General features: G+C 44.4%; 1 protein-coding gene and 1 long non-coding RNA gene across 7 annotated transcripts in view; one reads left to right on the top strand and one right to left on the bottom strand.

Annotated features, from left to right (window-relative positions):
* SLCO5A1 (solute carrier organic anion transporter family member 5A1) overlaps positions 1-885 on the bottom strand; it is a 130,086-nt gene extending 129,201 nt beyond the window's left edge. For 2 of the 5 annotated variants that reach the window (XM_014862662.3, XM_070481105.1), the window contains exon 1: positions 658-885. The gene's annotated coding sequence lies outside the window, so the exon portion shown is untranslated. The other 3 variants (XM_070481104.1, XM_070481102.1, XM_070481103.1) reach the window with 3 other exon arrangements.
* A 163-nt stretch (positions 886-1,048) lies between these two features.
* Positions 1,049-18,049, top strand: LOC139039887 (uncharacterized). Of its 2 annotated transcripts, none has more exons than XR_011493165.1 (3): positions 1,049-1,184; positions 5,161-5,269; positions 11,300-18,049. It is a non-coding gene; the product is annotated as an uncharacterized lncRNA (long non-coding RNA). The 2 variants fall into 2 exon arrangements; XR_011493166.1 differs by having other exon boundaries at positions 11,296-18,049.
* The last annotated feature ends 1,325 nt before the right edge of the window (positions 18,050-19,374 follow it).

The following is a 19,374-nucleotide window of genomic DNA, read 5'->3' as shown; positions in this document are numbered from 1 at the left end:
GCGTGTCTGTCTCGAAACCCCTCGCGCGACCCCACACCCAGCTGGAATTCGGCAAAAGCCGGAAACAGGTGTGTCCCCAGGGTAAGCCCGGGCCCCTAATCTCGGGAACTCCCGCTCGCTGCCTCTGGCCGCGGGGGATGTGCACCAGGTGGGAGAGGAGAACAAGACTTCACCGCATTGGGTTTCATTCTGCGGCGCGCTTTTGTGATGCTGCTGAGAAAAGAAAGGAGGAAGGGTAAGGGAGAAAGGCGGAGGGGCTGGGCGGCCAGGGGCGGCCGCGCCGGCGTCTCCCTCGGCTCTGCCCTGCCAGACCCGCTCCCAGATTCCCGGCCTGCCGGCCGCTCCCAGCCCGGGCTTCCCCGCCGCCTCCTTGCCCAGGCGCCTTCCCGGGGAACCCCGCCGGCTGCCGCGCGCCGAGCCGGGGAATCCCGGCAAACTCCCTCCCGCTCCCGGGGGTCCAAGCCCCTGCCTGGGCGGGCACCTGCACCGCAGCGCGGACTCGCACCGACACACGGATCCCGGCAGGGAGCTCTGGGAGCCGGCGTGGGATCCCAGGGACACCCCCCTGCGCGCACACATACACACAGCCCGCGGGAGGACAGGACCGCCGGGGACAGCTCGCGGCGCTGCCGGGGCGCACGAGCCGCAGCTACTCACTCGCGAGTCTGTCGGTCAGTCCGGCTGGCTGAGAGCGGAGCGGCGGGAGGTGGGGACTGTGGCGGGGTAGCAGTAGTTGGGAGCCGCCTGGGGAGGCAGCCTCGGTCCAGCCGGGAGAAATCAGTGGATGAGACTGTGACTTAGGCTGAACTCTTCCCCACAGCCCCTCGCCCGCCACCCAAGCTGCTTCTCTCCAAACAGACAGACGCGCCTGGAGAGGAGCGGCAGAGGGCGCAGGCGCGCGGCCCCCGCCCGGCCCAGCCCGGTCCACAGGCAGCTAGCCATCCCGCTGCCCTTCACCTGAGCGGCGGCGGAAGGCGAGGAGCCACGAGGGAGCAGGTCTCCAAAACAGTGAGCTGCTAAAGCAGAGAGGCTGCTCTGAATTTAAAAAGTTATTTCTGTTCGTTTATTCCTTGCCATGGGCACCCACAGTGTCTCAGGAACCATAGTAGGTTCTGGGGACTAAAGATGCGTCGGACAGGATCCTTGGACTGAAGAAACTGCCGTCTTGTGAAAGAAACACCCCTGTAAGTAGCCTAAAACAACGCAGTACATTCTATGCAGGGTGCCACTGGAGAACCTAATATCCGTGAACCTGTTATATCTTCACCTCCAGGCAGAAGGAAAGGCATGTGCAAGAGCACAGGGACATGGTGCTGCCATTAACAGGTAGATGAGTTGCAGGGAGATTGCAGGGATGGGGCAGAGGACCGGACTGCAAGAGCGTCAGAGTAGGAAACGTCAGCAAGGGCTCCATAGGTTGTGTGCTATGAGCACTGAAGGACAGTGACATTCTGACTTGCTCATCAGAAAGCTGGTTCTGCAATGGTGGGTGAGAGGAGGCCACACTGTGAGAGTGGAGACAAGTGAGCCGGGCAGTGTCTGAGCAAAATGTGATGAGGCAGTGTGAGGGGGCATGGAGAGGCAGGAGCTGATGGCAAACACATTGAGAAGGTAGAAGTGGCCAGACTTGGAAGCTGATGTAATCTGGAGGGTGAGAAAATGGACCGATACAGGATGTCTCTCAAGTTTCACACCTGCCCGGGTGGATGATGGCCCATAAAAACACAAGAGGGGAAACATGCTCTTGGGGGGAAGATGTTCTCATTTTAGATGCATTCACTTTGAAATGCCTTTAGGACATCCAGGCATACGTGTCCATAAGTCATTGGATAGAGGTCACACAGGAAGTTTGAACTAGGTATATGGATTAGGAGTCATCAGCCCAAAGGTGGCCTGGGATGATAAGGAAGATCACACAAACTGAGGAGAGAAAGACTAAGGACAGGGCTCTAGAGACACCACAACCTAAGAAAAGGAGAGGGAAAAAGCTAAGGAGGGAGACTAGAAGCAATGGTCAAAGAAGTGTGCAAAGAATCAGAAGAGAGTGAAGGTCACAGGAGCCAAAGGAGCAGAAAACTTTACAAAGGGAGTGGTCAGAGACCTAAAAGCCTGCAGGGAAGTCAAATAGGACGATTGCTGAAAACAGTCCGTTAGCTGCAGCAAGTAGGGGGACACTGTTGAGCTCAGACAGAGGGCATGGCGGCCTAATGAGGGAGGGCGATTGTTCTACGATTATTGGTGACTGTGCTTGCCATCACTGCCATGCCAAAGCCACGTCATTGCTGCCTGGCCTTATCCAATGAGAGCGTTGGCTCCACTTTCAGATACGGTGAGTGGAATGTGGAGAGATTAGTAACTTGGTAAAGGCACAGAGCTAATGTGTGGACCACATGAACGGGATACTCCAAAAATCCATGCTCTTAACCCTGACTCTATACTCCCTCCCTTCTCATTGGATAGCAGCTTGACTTTTCAATGCACCTTGAATGTGTTAATTATCTCACTTTAGTCCAACAACCGCTGTATCTACAGTTGATCCTTAGAGAACAAAATAGGCCAGCTGACACCAAAACCCAGCTAGGGTGTGCTGGAAGTCCATGTTGAGACAGCACTTGTCTTCTGGAAGCTGCCTGACTGATTGATCAAATGGTACAAAAACATGCATTTCCTTATCCCCTGCCACTGTCTCCTTCTTAAGATCTCCATCAAGCCCACCCTTACTTTTTCACAAACGGACAATGTGACTCCAGCTGCCCCCCCCCCGCCCAGATTTTAATCCCCTACTACTGATAAGGTGGGCAAAGCAATGCAGCACTTCTTGTACCTGACTACTCCTCTGAGCTCGTTCTGGATCCCAATAGAATGGATCTCCTCCTATTACAGCCTTTCAAGCTCTCCGACCTGTGCCCTCATTTCGGCCTCAGCCCCAGACATCACTTATTCTACAGCAAATTCCATCTGTGTCATGAGGTGCCAGCAGAGGGCTTCCCTGCCGAAAGTCAAATCATCATGTCCCTGGAACACGCTGCGTTTATTCACGGTCAATTGCCATAGTTCAACTGGAAACAGCTCTAAGAACCCATAGATTTTTTTATTGCCACTAATAGAAAGATCATGATTTATAGACAGAATTTAAAAGGTCCAATTAGCTACCCATATAGGACACAAGAAGAAAACCTTTAGCAAGAGACGTTTCTTTTGCTTTCTCTCTCCTAGTCAGATAGGACTTTGGAAAAGGCCCAGTGTGCTTCCATCAGCCCTAATCTTCAAGTTCATAGAAAGAAATGGACTCACATCATGGGGTTCTGCTACCCCCACGGCTTATTTCCCACGATATGAAAGAGTACAGTTGCCAAGACCAGGATACCTGCCTTGGTAGGTGTACTGGGAGAGGAAGAGCAAGACTAAAAACTCTCTTAGAATTTCCGGGCTTGCTTATGCTTCTTCTGAGTCGTTAATCAGACTAGCTTACACGTAACTTGCATCTTTCCCGATCTTCATGTAATAAGATGGTGGCCTTTGGAATTACCTCGGGCCTTCTACGGGCTTAAAATCTAGCTGCTCTGGAGAATGGGGTAGGGAAAGCTGAAGAGCCTTTCTCCCGCGCCTCCTCTTCCTCCTAAAAGACAGTTCACTTCAGAGGTCTCCCAGACACAACAAGAAGAATCGGGGTTTGGCCTAGAATATTTTCTGAGTTTAAAATATAGTACGTAGTTGCCACTACTCTATGGAATTAGGTGTTGGTTGTTGAAGAAGGGACAAATTGTGTCTTTAAGGTAAACGTTTTTGTGTGTGCCTTCAAAATATTTTTGTAGAAATAATTTTTTATTTTTACTTATTAATAAAAAAGTTAGGATACCAAAAAAAGATTACCTATTTTTCTTGTTGAAATACAGCTTTATTCACAGACCCTGAAGAGCTATCCAGATTCCTAACCTCTGTGACATATTTAAATTACATCTCTATTCTTGATTCAAAAAAGTAGTTTATGATATAACTGATTTCTTCAATTTCTTTTTTCTTTATTTTAATTTTTAATTTAATTTAATTTTTTATTAAGATATAATTGACATATAACATTGTATTAATTTCATTTGTACAACATAATAAGTCTAGTTAACATCCATCACTACACGTAGTTAAAAATGTTTTTCCTTATGATGAGAACTTTTAAGATCTACCTTCTTAGTAGGGGGCCGGCCCCATGGCCCAGTGGTTAAGTTCCTGCACTCTGCTTTGGGCAGCCCAGGGTTTCGCCAGTTCAAATCCTGGGCGCACACATGACACCACTCATCAAGCCATGCTGAGGCGGTATCCTACATGCCACAACTATGTACTGGGGGGCTTCGGGAGAAAATAAAAAAAGGGAGGATCTACTCTCTTAGCAACTTTCAAATATACAATACAGTATTATTAACTATAAGGTTACAAGGTAACCTCTTGACAGAACCTGGCATTTGTACCCTTACTTAGATGTAAATTTCAAGCAGAGTGAAACAGAAGAACAGATCTGGCCCTGGGGTACGGTGAATGCAGGGTCTGTGGTTTGAACATCTGCCAAGTGCTAAAGGCGTATGGTGACCAACCACATCACTTTTAGCACTGCAAGTCCCACAGCCCAAGAAACCACAGTTCTATGAACTCTGGGACACTTGGTTACCCTCTAAAGGAGCCAAGCCACTGGGCGGTGCCTCTAGGAGGCAGCCAGGACAAGGTGACAAGACTCCATCAGTCAGGACCTTCTAGAAACTGCCATCTCCCTCAGTAAAATTAAGCCAGATACTCCAAGGCTAGTAATGAGGAGAAAATTCCCTGTGAAGAGGGAACATTTGTCCCCAGAGATTCACATTCCCTTGAAAATTTTTCGTAATTACCGCCACCGCCACCTGGCCCTGGAAGAGGAAGGAGTTAGGGCAGGAAAAGGAAGGAAGGAGGTAGAAGATGCGATCTGCCACGGGCCCTGGGCATCTCTGCACGTTCTCTGTGGGTACGCCAAGAAGGCGAGGCCCTGACCACTCTTCACCCGGGCCATTTCTCAGGGTTGTGTTTGCAGCCAGCAACCCTGAGGGATGAGGTAACGTTTTCCCCTGGACAACGCAGGCTTGCGTCTGCTTACTCTGGCGCAGCCACCAAGATCAGTGCTCCTCTCCTGTAATGCAGTCACTGCGTGTGCAGGCATCCGTGGTGGACTCTGCATCACCCCATGGGACTCAGAGGGCGTGGGAACCTGGACAAACATCAGAGTGACACTCTGCCTGCTGCTTTTGCCGTGAGTAACAATGTCCATTGTGTCTGATTCTGCAGTCTCTTCTCCCCAGCATCGTGAAACAGTAGCAGGCTAACTTGTTAGCTTAGGAGCAGGGTAAGATCTAGACCCTGCACAGTCCTTGTGAGACACCATCCAATTTTAACATTCTAACTCAGATAGCAGCTTCCCTTACATTCTACAGTCCAGCTGCGCCAAGGTCCGGGCTTTTAAACAGATCTTTCCTTGGGCTTAAAGGCTAATAAAGGAAAATAAATATGTGGGATAACATGAAATTAACTGTGTTAGATATGGTTGATTGGCACTCTGTGTGCAGCCCCGACTTTTCTGTTCTTTCTTAAATGACAGAGTCTGGAAAACTACATTTCCCAGACTTCCTTGCAGATCGGGTTTGAGACAAGAATTGGTACACTCCTGTGAGTTTTGGAAGGTAGAGTAAGGCACAGGCCACATCCTTTATGGCTATCTTAGGGCAGCAAGCAGTTTTTCGAGACATGGTCTTTTTCCGCTTCAGTATTCGGTTGTCCAAACTCCAGTTTCTGGATGTTGAGAGGCAGTTGCACAATTGGATCTCTGCCTCCAGCCACAGCAGGATGTCCTGAAGTCAACAGACCAGCGACAGCCTTTGATTCATGCCCTCCAGATTAGCAGATCACCCAGCTTCCCTGAGAGGACAGATCTGCAATGTTCTAAGAGTCGTTCCTGGCCATCCAACCTAGAGAACATCTGTGCAGCCTTTCCAGACATTTCGTAAGCACATAACTCCCTATAGTGAATCCCTTTCTGCCTAAAAGCTCAGAGTGATTTCTCTGTCCTACCCGGGGCAAAGACCAATACACCAAATAATCAGCTTGTAAATTATGGCCCACTCATCCACAGTTTGGGGGTCCCCCCCTTGTAGAAGTCTCTTTTGGGACCTACCTCAAGGATGACCCTGAACTATCTTATCAAAGTCTAGATCCAGAGAACAAAGCCAAGAGGAAGCTGGTATTCCTCCCTTTCCTTCCTTCTGGATTTCCATTTCCTACCTGAGGACATGCTTCTTCCCTAGATGCCTGGAAAGATCCACATTTCAGGGGTGGCTCAAGGGGGTGACCTTATTCCAGGGCATAGAAGAATACTTAACACAAGATGATGTAAAATGACATAATCACTGCAATGACACACTGTTGAGCCCCTCCTCTAAAGCACGTGGGCCAGCAGCAGGGTCTCATTTCCTTACATTTATCTAAGAGACCTGAAGCTTAGATGGGTATAAATAATTTGTGGTATAGTCCTGCTGTTGGTGAAAGGCAGACTGGCTGCTGGACAGCAGTATCCTTCACTTCCCCACCCGCTTCTGAAAGTCTGTGTCGTCTGTGGGCCAGACAAAGCAGAGTGGGTAAGAATAAGGACTCTGTGGCAAGCAAACACTATTTCATCTTTGTGGTGAGTGAATGGGTGTCACTTATACGTATTTCATCACAAGAAGATGCCCCACTTCTAAGATGCCTCAATTCCAAGATGCCCCATTATTTTATGTACCGCTAAGAAGGAAAAAATGCTGCCGATTAGACTATGACACAACACCTTAATGATTAAAGAGAGAAATAAAGAGCTCTGTTGCCAATCTGCCTAAATTTAGTTCTAGCTCTGCCATTTCCTGTGATATGGCTTTGGGCAATTTACTAAGCCTCTCTGCCTCAGTTTCCAAGTTAGGATTAACCACGGTATCTATCTCACAGGTCTGTTGTAAGCAGTAAATGAGAGAACATTTGCAAAATGCTTCCGACAGGGCCTGGACCATGGTTGGTGCTAATAGATGTTAGCCTTTGTAACAGTTATGCATTGCTGTCTTTGCATTCATCTTAATCATATTTTTCCTCTCTGATCGTTGGAGGGCAGGGGATCCAGAATCTTTTGTTTCATACAAGCCACACGCTTCTCTAGGATTAGCTCCCATCTGGGAAATTATGATCAGACTGATAAAACATCATATATTCTTTGGCGTCCAGTATTTGGTTGTCTGTGTTTGTTTTGTTTTGTTTTCCATCTTTCAAACATGGGAATCCCTTCCTTATCAGCATCCCCACCATCTCTCAAGTATTTACAACAGTTAAAAAACCATCATCCCGCTCATTTATCATGTTAGGACTGACTACATATTTTACATACATTATTTCATCTTCACTCTCAGGTATATATTACCAATCCCTTTGATAGAAAAGGGAGCTGAGGGTCCAAAATGATCATCAATTTGCTCTAAATCGTTCAGCTTAGAAAGTGTGGAGAGAAATTCAAACCCAGATCAACCACATTTCAAAACCTATACTCCTAGCCACCTTGCTGTATTTTCTCCCAACTGTACTTTACATAATTTTTAGGAACTCATCTATTGATTATGGTGAAGCATGTCTCTATAGTGAAATATTTAAGTAGATTAAAGGATGAAACAGTCTAAATGCAAACAATGCCGGCTATCGCTTTTGAATAAAAATACAAAACAAGGTACCCATGGAGCCATGACCTCTATAATGACTGGAATTCAAGTTTTCACAGGACTGCCTAACCTTCCAGTCACTAGCCATGGTTCCATTCCCAACTCATCACACCTCCCAAACCTTCTCTGCATTCCTTCCCTTTACTACGGAGCTTGAGCATCAGGAACAAGCTTACCATGAAGTCCATCCCACACAATCCTGCTGCCCGTCTCCCACCACATTCCACCACAAGACTGAGAAAGAACTGTTCAGTGGTGGTGAGAGAACCTGGCCTCATTCCCTCAGAGCCAGTCCTACAAGGAGAGCTGAAATCAAACCCGGCTTCCTGAGATCCCGAATCAGAAACAGCACATAGTAGAATTCTTTTAATAAAAGAACACGAAAATGTAGGGGACTGTGGGAAATGAGCAGGAGCTCAGAGCTCAGACATCCTTTCCTTAATATAAAGACACTCTGAAAGAGCTCTTTACAAAGTTTTCTCCAATTTCCTTCTCTTGGGGCCAGCCTGGTGGTACAGCGATTAAGTTCGCATGTTCCGCTTCAGCGGCCCGGGGTTCGCCAGTTCTGATCCCAGCTGTGGACCTACGCAACACTTGTCAAGCCATGCTGTGGCAGGCGTCCCACATATAAAGTGGAGGAAGATGGACACGATGTTAGCTCAGGGCCAGTCTTCCTCAGCAAAAAGAGGAGGATTGGCAGCAGATGTTAGCTCAGAGCTAATCTTCCTTAAAAAGAAAATTCCTTTCTCTCCTCTCTATCCTATTTTGTTGTTGGTGAGATTTTTGATAATTCTCTGATTACAGAAAAATACCAAAAGTCCAGACGGAAGTGCTATATTATTTTTCATTATTTTTACTGTTGGCTTCGGCATGTGTGTGCAGGAGCCTATGTTTTTGGCCTGACTCTTATGCTCCCTTCTCTTTGGATGTCCGTGATACACTGACAATTGTTCACTTTCTTTTGTTGTAACTAATGAATACAAAATGACCCAATATAAGTAGAATGTAGCACTCAGGCCCTCAGGGAAGTGATTTGAAAGGATTTAGTGTTCCATTCGGAGGCTGCAAACCTGTCGTCAAGGTATGGGATTTAAACGACAAATAGATTGTCTTATGTCATTTCCTTTGTGAAAATTAGAGCTGTAAGAGTCTAAATTTAGTTTCTCTAAATTGAAGAATGACCAGAAGGTAGGGCATGTGCACTGTGAAAAGAGAGCATCTAAACATCTCCATTCCTTTTCCGTCCTTTGCTTGGTTTTCTTTGTGAAATTTCACACCAGAGGAAAAATGTGATTTTCCAAACAGAAAAGAACTATTGCGAAAGTTCTCCTCATTTTGGACCCACGATGAATTTTAAACTCCAGGGGAGAACTGAAATGTGCTCCAAGGAGAAAAAAGAGACGCATAGATAAATGAAAATATGCATTTTCTCTCTGTGCTATGTTCCTCCTCTTTAATCTTCCCTAAAGAAGAAATACCCTTAGGAAGAAAAGTCTGAAGCCCTAGCAACAATTTTTACTCGTCTTAGAAAATCTCTTTTTATTAATATCTTTCACACACGTAACAAAAAAGCAAAACTGAGAATGAGCAAAGTAATCCAGGCTATTGAAAAACTGGTAAAACTAGCTCCCTGATATGTCACCAACACACATCCTTACCGTCTCGTGCCATTTAGAGACCAGGATCCTGATTTCTGCTGAGTGCAAAGCCCATGGCTCTGAGTTGAACCCTGAAAAGTAAGCAGAATTTTCACATGTGGGTGGGAGTCGAGGCCTCTGAGACAGAACCGCAACTGAAGAGGGAGACTGAGACAGAAACACTCTTGGGAAGGACGTCTCGGGATGGGGGAGCTGTTAGGAAACTTAGAGCCCAGGAAGGGGCCAGACAGGAAGGAAGATAGGAAAGCTGGTCACCTCTGGCAAAGAAGTGTGGACTCTATTCTATAGACAATGGAAGCATCAGAGGTTTCTAAGTAGAACTTTACCAAGATTAATTTCTCAAGAAGAGGTGGGAGGATTGGAGTGGGAGAGAGAATGCAGGTAGAAAGACCGCTCCCAAAGCAATTACAATAGTACAGGCAAAACCATGACCTTGGGGTCCAAGAAGTAAGTAAAGACCAGCGTGGGACCACTGTTGGCTTATGACATGGGAACAGATGCTCTAGATTGGAAGCACCTGAGGGATTATTTAACCAAAAACTCACAAACCTGTGCCCAAATCGTGGCGGTGAAGCCCAATATATATTTTTTTGTTTTCAGAATTACTTGCCAAAACTAATTTTAAACTTGGGAGATTTCAGATGAAAGATCCAGACTTCTGGATTCTTGAAATTTGGCATTTGTCGCATTGGGTTCAAGGCCTTCAGTTACCTGCCTGGCCCCTATTGGCCTCTTAGTCTGAGATCTCTTGACTTGGCCAATTCCTGTCCTGTCATCCCTACCCCAAATTAACGATGAAGAAACTGAAAGCCGCAGAAGGTAAATAAATTTCCCAAAGTTTCACAAGCAGTTGGTGGCAAAGACAATGAGGGATGACGTGGCACAGGGACAATTCTACTCCCTATGGCAACTTGACATATATGGTCTCTGCTCCTCACAAGCCATGAAGGTGGACATCATTATGCCCATTTCATAGAGGAGGAAATGAGGTGAGAGAGAGACCAGGTAACTTGTCCAAAGCCACAGGGACAGCTGATTAGCCGTGGAGACAGTGTTCAGACCTGATTCACCCAAGTCCTTTTTATGATACAATTAGTGTAGGAGCCTAGAGCCAGACAAACCTGCTTAAAGCTTGAGCTGACCATTGACTGGCTGTGTGATAGCAGGGATGTTACTCATGCTGTCTAAGTTTCAGCTTTTTGGTCTGTAATCTGAGTGAATATGTACCCAACAGCAGTTAACACATGGGAGGAATTACAATTCTTATATGTTGGGCGTTCACTCACACCCGATATTGTACTAAGCGCCACACTCCACGATAAAATGGGTGCTATCATCCACGTTTTGATGGAAAAAATCCTGAGATTTAGAAAGGATGCAACATCCCTAAATAGTGAAGAGCGGTCTAGATTTTTCCTCTGGTCCAGTCTGATTTGTGTGTCTCAGCCACACTCTCCACGGGCCTCCCGAGGGGGCACCACATACCCAGTCGGTGCTCAGTAATTAATTGCTCTTTCTCCTACCCTTTCTCTTACGCCACAATTAGACCATTGGTTTTTCAGCCCGCTAATACTTCCTCCATTCTAGTTTTTCAAGGAAAATAAGATTTTCTCCTCCACTTTCTGTAATTCAGACCTGTTTTTAGAATCAGAAGTGTTACACATCAACAAAGTACACTATGGTTATTAAACTTTTATTTAAATATTGTTATGGGCTGAATTGTGTCCCCTTCAAAATTCATGGGTGGAAGTCATAACCCTCAGTACCTCAGAACGTGACAGTATTTGGTAATAGGATCTATAAAGAGATAATTCAGTTAAAATGGGGTCGTTATGGGGGGCTCTAATCCGATGTTACTGGCATCCTTATAAGAAAAGGAAATTTGGACACAGACAGGCTCGGAGGCGAGACCATGTGAAGACATAGGGAACGTGGAAGGCCATCTACAAGCCAAGGAGACGGGCCTCAGAAGAAACCAACCCCCTGATGCCTCGATCTCCAACTTGCAGCCTCCAGAACTGTGAGAAAATAAATTTCTCTTGTGTAAGCCACCCAGCCTGTGCTCCTTGTTCTGGCAGCCCCAGCAAACTAATACAAATACTGATAAAAACGAAGCCAAACATTTAAAAATAATAATAAATAACTTAGTTGAAAGTTTATTTTTTTTTTCTTGAAGATTTTACTTTTTCCTTTTTCTCCCAAAGCCCCTAGTACACAGTTGTGTATTTTTAGTTGTGGGTCCTTCTAGTTGTGGCAGGTGGGACACCGCCTCAGCATGGCTTGATGAGCAGTGCCAATGTCCACGCCCAGGATCCGAACTGGTGAAACTCTGGGCCATGGAAGCAGAGCGCATGAACTTAACCATTCAGCCACGGGGCTGGCCCCTGAAAGTTTATTTTTAAAGAATTTTCAGGATTGTAAACATTTCTGACAGTAAAGAAAACTTTCATGATTCACATCACAGAGTAAATTGGAAGGATAGGACCTAAGAAAGAACCCCATGGTACCTGTCAGTCAGAGACTGTGCTCTCAGAGAGCGCATCTTAATGCAGGAGAAATGTTACAACAATGGGTAGAAAAAAAGACTGTGATTAGGACAGATAATAAAATAAAAGCAATTTATGTCAAAGTAACGTGATCCATAACAATTTAAATGAAGAAAAAGAGTCAAGCAGATATGCCCAACTGAAAAAGAAATGAAATATATTATACCTGCATTTAAATGGAAATACTAATCACAAATCTTAAAACTTCTCTAAGATCCAAAAATATTTAAGAAAACATAGATCTGGAAAAGAGAGACAAACCCCTAAGAAACTAGCAGTAACATCCATGTGTCCAGATTCTCCTCACTTCGGGGTTCTCAAACTGAGACTGTGTCCCCCCAGGAGCTCTGGGCCACCTGCCAGTAGTAAAGCCATGTGATAAACACGAGACATCTTCCTAGAAAGTCATCTTTATTAAATTTTGGAAATAAGATGACAGAGATATATTATGGGGTATAAGGAAAAACTCAGATATATTTTCTAAATGAAACAAGACCCTTTTAAGAAATGTGGTGTTGGCTTCAGGTCACTTAAGGCTATGGCATCTGAGACTCCCTGGGGTATGTGGCCACTCTCTTCAGCCCAGGCCACTTTTGTTGGAAAGTTTAAGAAAAACCTTTATCAGATGCCAGTTTTATCCTCAAGAGGTATGTATTTTATTCAGAGGGCCCCAAGAAAAAATATCTCAGCCACACAGTTTGAAATTCTCTTAATTTTGTCCACATGACTCTTTTTCAAACAAAATGTGCCTGAGAAATTAATTATGCTATCAATCATTCACACTTTAGCATGGATTACATCATTCACATGTTTTCTCAATACCTGAAATTAGCTGTATGTGGAAATTGGAGGTAGGAGAGGTGATATATGTCAGAGTTTCCATGGAAAAAGTTGCCAACTCTATTGGGTAATTTGATGGGACTATTTCCCAAAATGTGGCAAGGTGTGGGGACCATGAGGGATATGTGGTACTCTGGAGATACTAACAGTGGGATGTTACACCATTCCCTACCAAGCTTAAAGGGGCAAGGGGAGGGAGCAATTTTCAAAAGTTGGACAGAGAAAACAGTACAGAGAACCCCACAAGATGAGAGCCGTTGCCTTCAGTAGAGGGACAAAGTCAGCCTTCAGTGACCCTGCAGAGAGAAAAATGGGGGAATTAGCACATTTTTGGGTCCTCACTCCTCTGCTGGCCTCTGATCTCCTGCTGGTTGACCCCATTGGAAGCTGAGAGCGAAGGAGCCCACTGAGGCAATCCATACCAGTCAGCCTCCAGGACACAGAACAGACTGCAGAAAAGTGGAGAGCTGATCTGGAGGGAGACCAGAAGATGGCCAGCACTAGAGGACTGAACAGGAGAGGACTGAGTGGTCCAGGAGATGCTCACAGGGGAGTAGGACTGAAATGTTGGAAGGATTAAAAATGTTTAAACAATGGAAGACCTTGGGTTCTGTTTTCAAAAACTTGAAGCTTTAGTGTGAAAAAGGATTTAGAGAATATGAATAGTAGGTTTCTGTTTAAAGTACAGAAGAACGTTACAGATACTGGAGGTGAGTTCAGTAGAGAAGTACTTCCTCAGGAGGCAGTACAGTTAGCTCCCTGTGTGACAAGTGCTTACATTTGCCCACCATTCTTTCCCCAACCCTCTTCCACTTCCACTTGCAGGAACACTTGGCCCGGTGGCCAGAGGAGCAGTCACATGTGGTAAATAATCCCAAAAATCTCCTGGCCACAGTGACTGCCGTGGGCAATAGGCATGGGACCAGAATCCTTCCCCAGCTCTTATAAGTTGAAGCTGAGAGAGAAAACCGTCTTTCCTCTTGCATCACCAAGCTGGAATGTTGAAAATCTGGCCCTGCCTGAAGCCATGTTCCAAGCCACACAGAAAATTCCAACCTGAAGTGGCAGAGAATGAGGCCATGCACAGTGAGGGGTGATGGAGAGAGAGAAAGATAGTCCCAACCATAACAACTGAGTCCCTCCTTTGAGTTAGCCCTGATATTGGTGAGTTCTGTCCTTCCCTTTTATGGGAGGCAATAAATTTCCCCTTTTACTAGAAGTGATTAGAATTTAGTTTCTGTTACCTGCAACGAAAGAACCTTGGCTAATACATTCCCCCATGCTATGGGTTGAATGGTGTCTCCTCAAAAAAGATATGTTGAAGTCCTAGCACCTAGTATCTCAGAGTATGACCTTATTTGGAAATAGGGTCTTTATAGAGGTAATCAAGCTAAAATGAGGTCATTAGGGTGGGCCCTAAACCAGTATGATTGGTGTCCTTATAAAAAAGTGAAATTTGGAGACAGATGCATACAGAGAAAACACTATGTGAAGAATGGAGTTAAGCTGCCACAAGCCAAGGAAACTCCAGAAGCAAGAAGAGACCCATAACAGAGCCTTTCCCCACAGCCCCCAGAGGGAACCAACATTGCCGACACCTTAATTCAGACTCCCAGCCTCCAGAACTGTGAGACAATGAATTTCTGTTGTTCAAGACCCTGAGTTTGAGGTACTTTTTACTACAACAGCCCTAGCAAACTAATACACTCCACAACTAGGAGGTAGGAGAAAGAATTTGTACATAGAGTAGGACAAGATGATTTTTCAAAGTCTTCCAGCTCAGAGATGTCATCATTTCAGATATGGCTAATTGCCCACAAGAACCGAAAGTTGAGTCTCTTTTCATCGTGAATGGCGTACGTATAGCTGCTAATTCAGAGACTGCCCTCACAGCCCTTCCCAGGACACCACATCTAACTCTGTCAGTCAGCCACGCAGCATTTATTGAAGATTTGTTGTTTATATTCATTAAGTACAAACACTAAGCAAAAAAACAAAATAATAGAAACAGTTTTTGAGGGCCTTGTGAATTACATGGAGAAAATATAACAGACAGGCATAGAGTAACTTATATAAACGAGTGTGTCAGAAAGTACACTCTAATATCCATGATTCCTCATCTTCAGCGAAGCATCATTAGAGGCTCCCAGGGACCCAGACCCACGGCTAGGACAGAGTCCACAGGAGCCCCATTTCCAAGCATTTTGTATCTTTTATGTAGAATAAAAATGAAGTCTCCTAAAGAGGGTAAAATCTTTGTTTAAATTGTTCCTGAGACCTACATATTTCCCCAAATACAAAACCTAACTGTAAAAAGCTGGGAAAAAAAATTAAACCAACGCCAAATTTATTTCTTCAAATGAGTTTTTTACTTCCAAGTTGCTGACTTGAGAGACTCCACACTTATTCCGACAACGCTTCTATTACTCACTTGGAATCTGTATTAGTCAGACAACCAAATCCACTGTTGCTAGTTTAAGTAGTAAGAAATTTATTATGGAGTATTAGCCACCTCGTAGAATCTCCAGGAGAGTCAGGGAAGCAGATCTGGGCATTACACAGCCAGAAACAGTATCTGGAAGAAGGCCTGCATGACTGTCTTGGCCGGAGCCCCAGGGCTGCCACCTCAAGTTACTTGGCACTTCTGCCCCTTAGGACCAGAACCCTGAACCTCAGCCAGAACTGCCCCGGAAGAACCAAAGGTCTCCACCCCTGTCCCCTGCAAGAAGAACTCACTTCTCTGCCTGGCCACTGCCCCCAGTTGCTCACTCTTTCTTCCAAGACCCTTGCCAATGTCCCTGTTAAGCAAAACCGACCACATCCAGGCCCCCAGCTGCAAAAGTGTCCAGGAAATGTATATCACAGCTCCCCAGCCCCTTCTATATAGCAAAGCACGCAAGAAGGGTGAACCAATCCACTGTATCTGCCACAGAATTGCCTTCAGAACTAGTTTGTCAATCATAGAAGAAAACTGTATTTCAGTATTTTATAGTCATGCTTTGACAACATATGGATTTGTGAACTTGATCGGACACTTTTTTTTTTTTGCATTATTGGCTCTGAAAATCTTTTTAATCTATGAAGAATATAATCCAACCCCAAATTACGATAGTTTCGACCAAGGATGGTATTCAAAAGATTGTGCCATAAGATCTGAACGTTTTTCCAAAACATTCCACAAAAAGTTTGAGCAAACGGTGGCAGTATTGAAAGCAATGGTTAGCATCCCAAAGATCCTACTTTGAGAGGGGCAGCATTCATCAGGATGGAGACATTCTGAAACGTTTGCTTTTTAATCAATCCTATTAGTGACAGACAGTCCTCGTTGGAGCTACCCTCCAGCTTCCTCAAGGAAGAGTGCCAAAACACCTGACGTGAGCAAAGTCTATCACCATTTGACTTCCTGCCAGAATTCTTAGAACCATCAACCTTTCAAAAGAAGCCTCTGGTTAATGGATCTTCCAAGCGACACACTGCAGTGACTCAATACTTGGATAGAAGGCCTCTCATAAAAGAAGCACGCTTCAGAAAATCATATTGCCATTTTCCCCTTTGGTTGAATTGACCTCTTTTTAGGACTCTAATGACCTAAAATCAAGTTTTCATTTATACGTTCCACTGCGTATTCTTAGACAGTATTTAGAGCGTGTGCAATTTTGTTCTGCCAATACAAAATCTGGACAAGATCCAAAACCTTACTCAGAGATCAGACTTAGTTCTTTCAGGCATTGAAATTCTCTTCATAGATGCATAGGTAAGTGATTTTAGTTTTAACCCTTACTGTGCACATACTCATTTTTGTAGGTATCCATCAGATTTATATTTGGGGGAGAATTAGAAGGAATGAGGATTACTTAAATCATACTACTTTAAATAATTTAAGAACCATTTTGCAGATGTGATTTTATTTGTAAATGACAATGCACATGCTCCACCAGGTGGTATCAAATCGCAGCCAGGACCAAGATGATCGTGAATCAAGGAGCTACAACTCAGAGACTGGCTACTGCCTGGGCTCATCCCAGTCATTTCATTTGCCTCTCAATAACAGGATGCTGTTTCATCCTTTGAACTTTTCAGATTCCACTTAGCACATCACGGCAGGGTTATTCTGTACCTACAATCCCCTTACCCACTGGAGATTCTCAATATATATCAGGGCACAATAACCCTAAAGAAACGACAGGCCTCCAAGTCAGGCGAATGTGAATGGAGTGAAATTGAGCCTCGGGGCCTCTCAGTTGTGTGACTCCTGACGATATCCTGGGAGCATCTCTGTACCTGTGTTCACATGTTCATATGCTTTTATAAACAAAGGTAAGATGCTTTAACTGTAATCCATGAAGTCCTTGATCTCCTTCCAATACAACTTCCTCTCCCATCTGTTGGCACTGGAATTGCCATGAGCATTTACAGGATCCTAGTAAGGGGAAATAGGGCTGGGAATCATTTACTTTGTATAGTTTTCTGATTCACAGTTACATCCATGCACAGTTAAATTGTGACCAGGAATACACATAAAACACACCATACCCACTCACTCAAAATCAGGACCCAAAGGTTGTAGTGCTGGAGGTCACAGTGTGACACTGTGCCTGCCAACTTACAGAGAGTGGGTAAGAAACAAGGTTTGAAGTATTTTATATTAGTCAGGGTTCTGCAGAAAACCAGAAAAAATAAGAGAGAGATGACAGCTAGATAGACAGACAGACAAACAGAGATTTATTATAAGGAATTGGTTCATGTAGTTATGGAAGCCGAGAAGGCCCAAGATCTACAATCAGCAAGCTGGAGACCCGGGAGAGCCTAAGGGACAAGTTCCAGTCTGAAAGCCAGCAAGCTTAATACTAAGAAGAGCCCATTTTTCAGTTCAATCCAAAGGCGGGAAAAGACCCAAGTCCCAGCTCAAATAGTCAGGCAGAAAGAGCTCCGTCAGAGCTTCAGTTGATTGGACGAGGCCCATCCACAGGGCGGACAGCAATCTGCTCCACTCAGTCTACCAGTTCACATGCTAATCTCATCCAGAAAGCCCCTCACAGACACACCCCGAACAATGTTTGGCCAAATGTCCGCCGCCCCACGGCCCAGTTAAGTTGACACATAAAATTAAACATCACATGTACCCAGCCAGAAAATCTTGCCAAATCTCACAGCTCACATATGATAGAATCTTAGAAATTTTCCCAAATTTGACAACAATTCTAAAACTTATATAACATTACCCATAATTATGAAGCTGAAACAAACTTTCCTAAACTATCCATAAAGAAAAAAGTGTCAAAGATGCACGTATGGTAGTTAATTAATAAAAATATTATCTTCTTTTTCTAGATTATTTTTTGTGTCTGTGGTATTTGTTGGCTTTTTAAAATTTATAATTTGTTGTGATTTTTTTTTCATTCTAGATAAATATCCTCTTTAGTATCTAGTTTTGTGTTCTTTTTATTAAAGGTGGTCTCTGATATTGCTTAAGACCCAGGAAGCATGTCACTTGGCAGGTCTACGTCATTTCATAGAATGAAAGTTTTTCAAACTGTTAAGGCCCTTAGAGATCTTTCTGGGCCAGTTGTCTCAGCCCTGGCCATGCATTCTAATCAACTGGGAAGCTTTTTGAAAAGCCGATACCTGGGCTCCAACACAGACCAATTAAATGGGGATCTCTGGAAATGGGGCCCACCTTGTATTTTCTAAAAGTTCCCCAGTTGACTGTACAGTACCGCCAGGTTGAAAACTACTGCTCTATCTTAGTCTTTTCATACTACAGATGATGAAATAGAGGCCCAGGGAGAGGCTGGAGCTTGCCACGCGTCACTCAGCTAATAAGTGACAGACTCGACATTAGAGCAGGAATCTCCTAAGCCCAGACCAGAACATGGCACTGACACACTTCTTATTTAATCATAAGAATGGTCACAAAGAATATTATTGTAGATTGCACCACTAGTGCACACCCACAAAGGGTTGCTGGCCACAGAGAGCTAGAGAATACTGTTTTAAAATCCTTAGGTAGAAACTACTATTTACCTTCGATTTTCATTCTCCTGTGGCAGAACACTTAAGCCCGTTGAATAGTTTAGAGACAAACGGGAGAGGGTGGGTTATAATCAGACTTCAAACTACTGTTGACTTAAATGTCAAGGTCATGCCAGACTAAAAGCTCCTAAATATAGGTGTTCTATTTTAAGCCAAATAATTCATTCTGTTTCCATAGCTTCATGTAAAGTTTGTCCTACATTCTTATTTTTTTAAGGCCTTCTTTAGGCCCTATTATTTAGATAACAAAAGTCACTAATACGTCCTAGGACTTCAATTTCCATTTCAAGGCTCAAGTGAGAAATCGCAACCACTTCTCCTTCCCTATATTGCCATGGCTGGGAATCACTGGGCCAAATGATTTTTAATATCCCTTCCAGCACAAAAATTGTTTTATTCTACAAAATAGTATAAGCCTATCATTTCCTTAGTGTTATTATTGTGATAGTGTTTACTGAGTGTCTACAATGGGTGGGCACAGTGGTTGTGGGTTTTTTTTACAGTTGGTATTTTTTTTAATGATTTTAAGTGGTCCCTTCATTGTACTTAACA

This window comes from Equus asinus, chromosome 12, assembly GCF_041296235.1.
Source record: "Equus asinus isolate D_3611 breed Donkey chromosome 12, EquAss-T2T_v2, whole genome shotgun sequence".
NCBI lineage: Eukaryota > Metazoa > Chordata > Mammalia > Perissodactyla > Equidae > Equus > Equus asinus.
The sequence above is the reverse complement of the archived record's forward strand: the minus strand, read 5'-3'. Positions and strand labels throughout refer to the sequence as shown.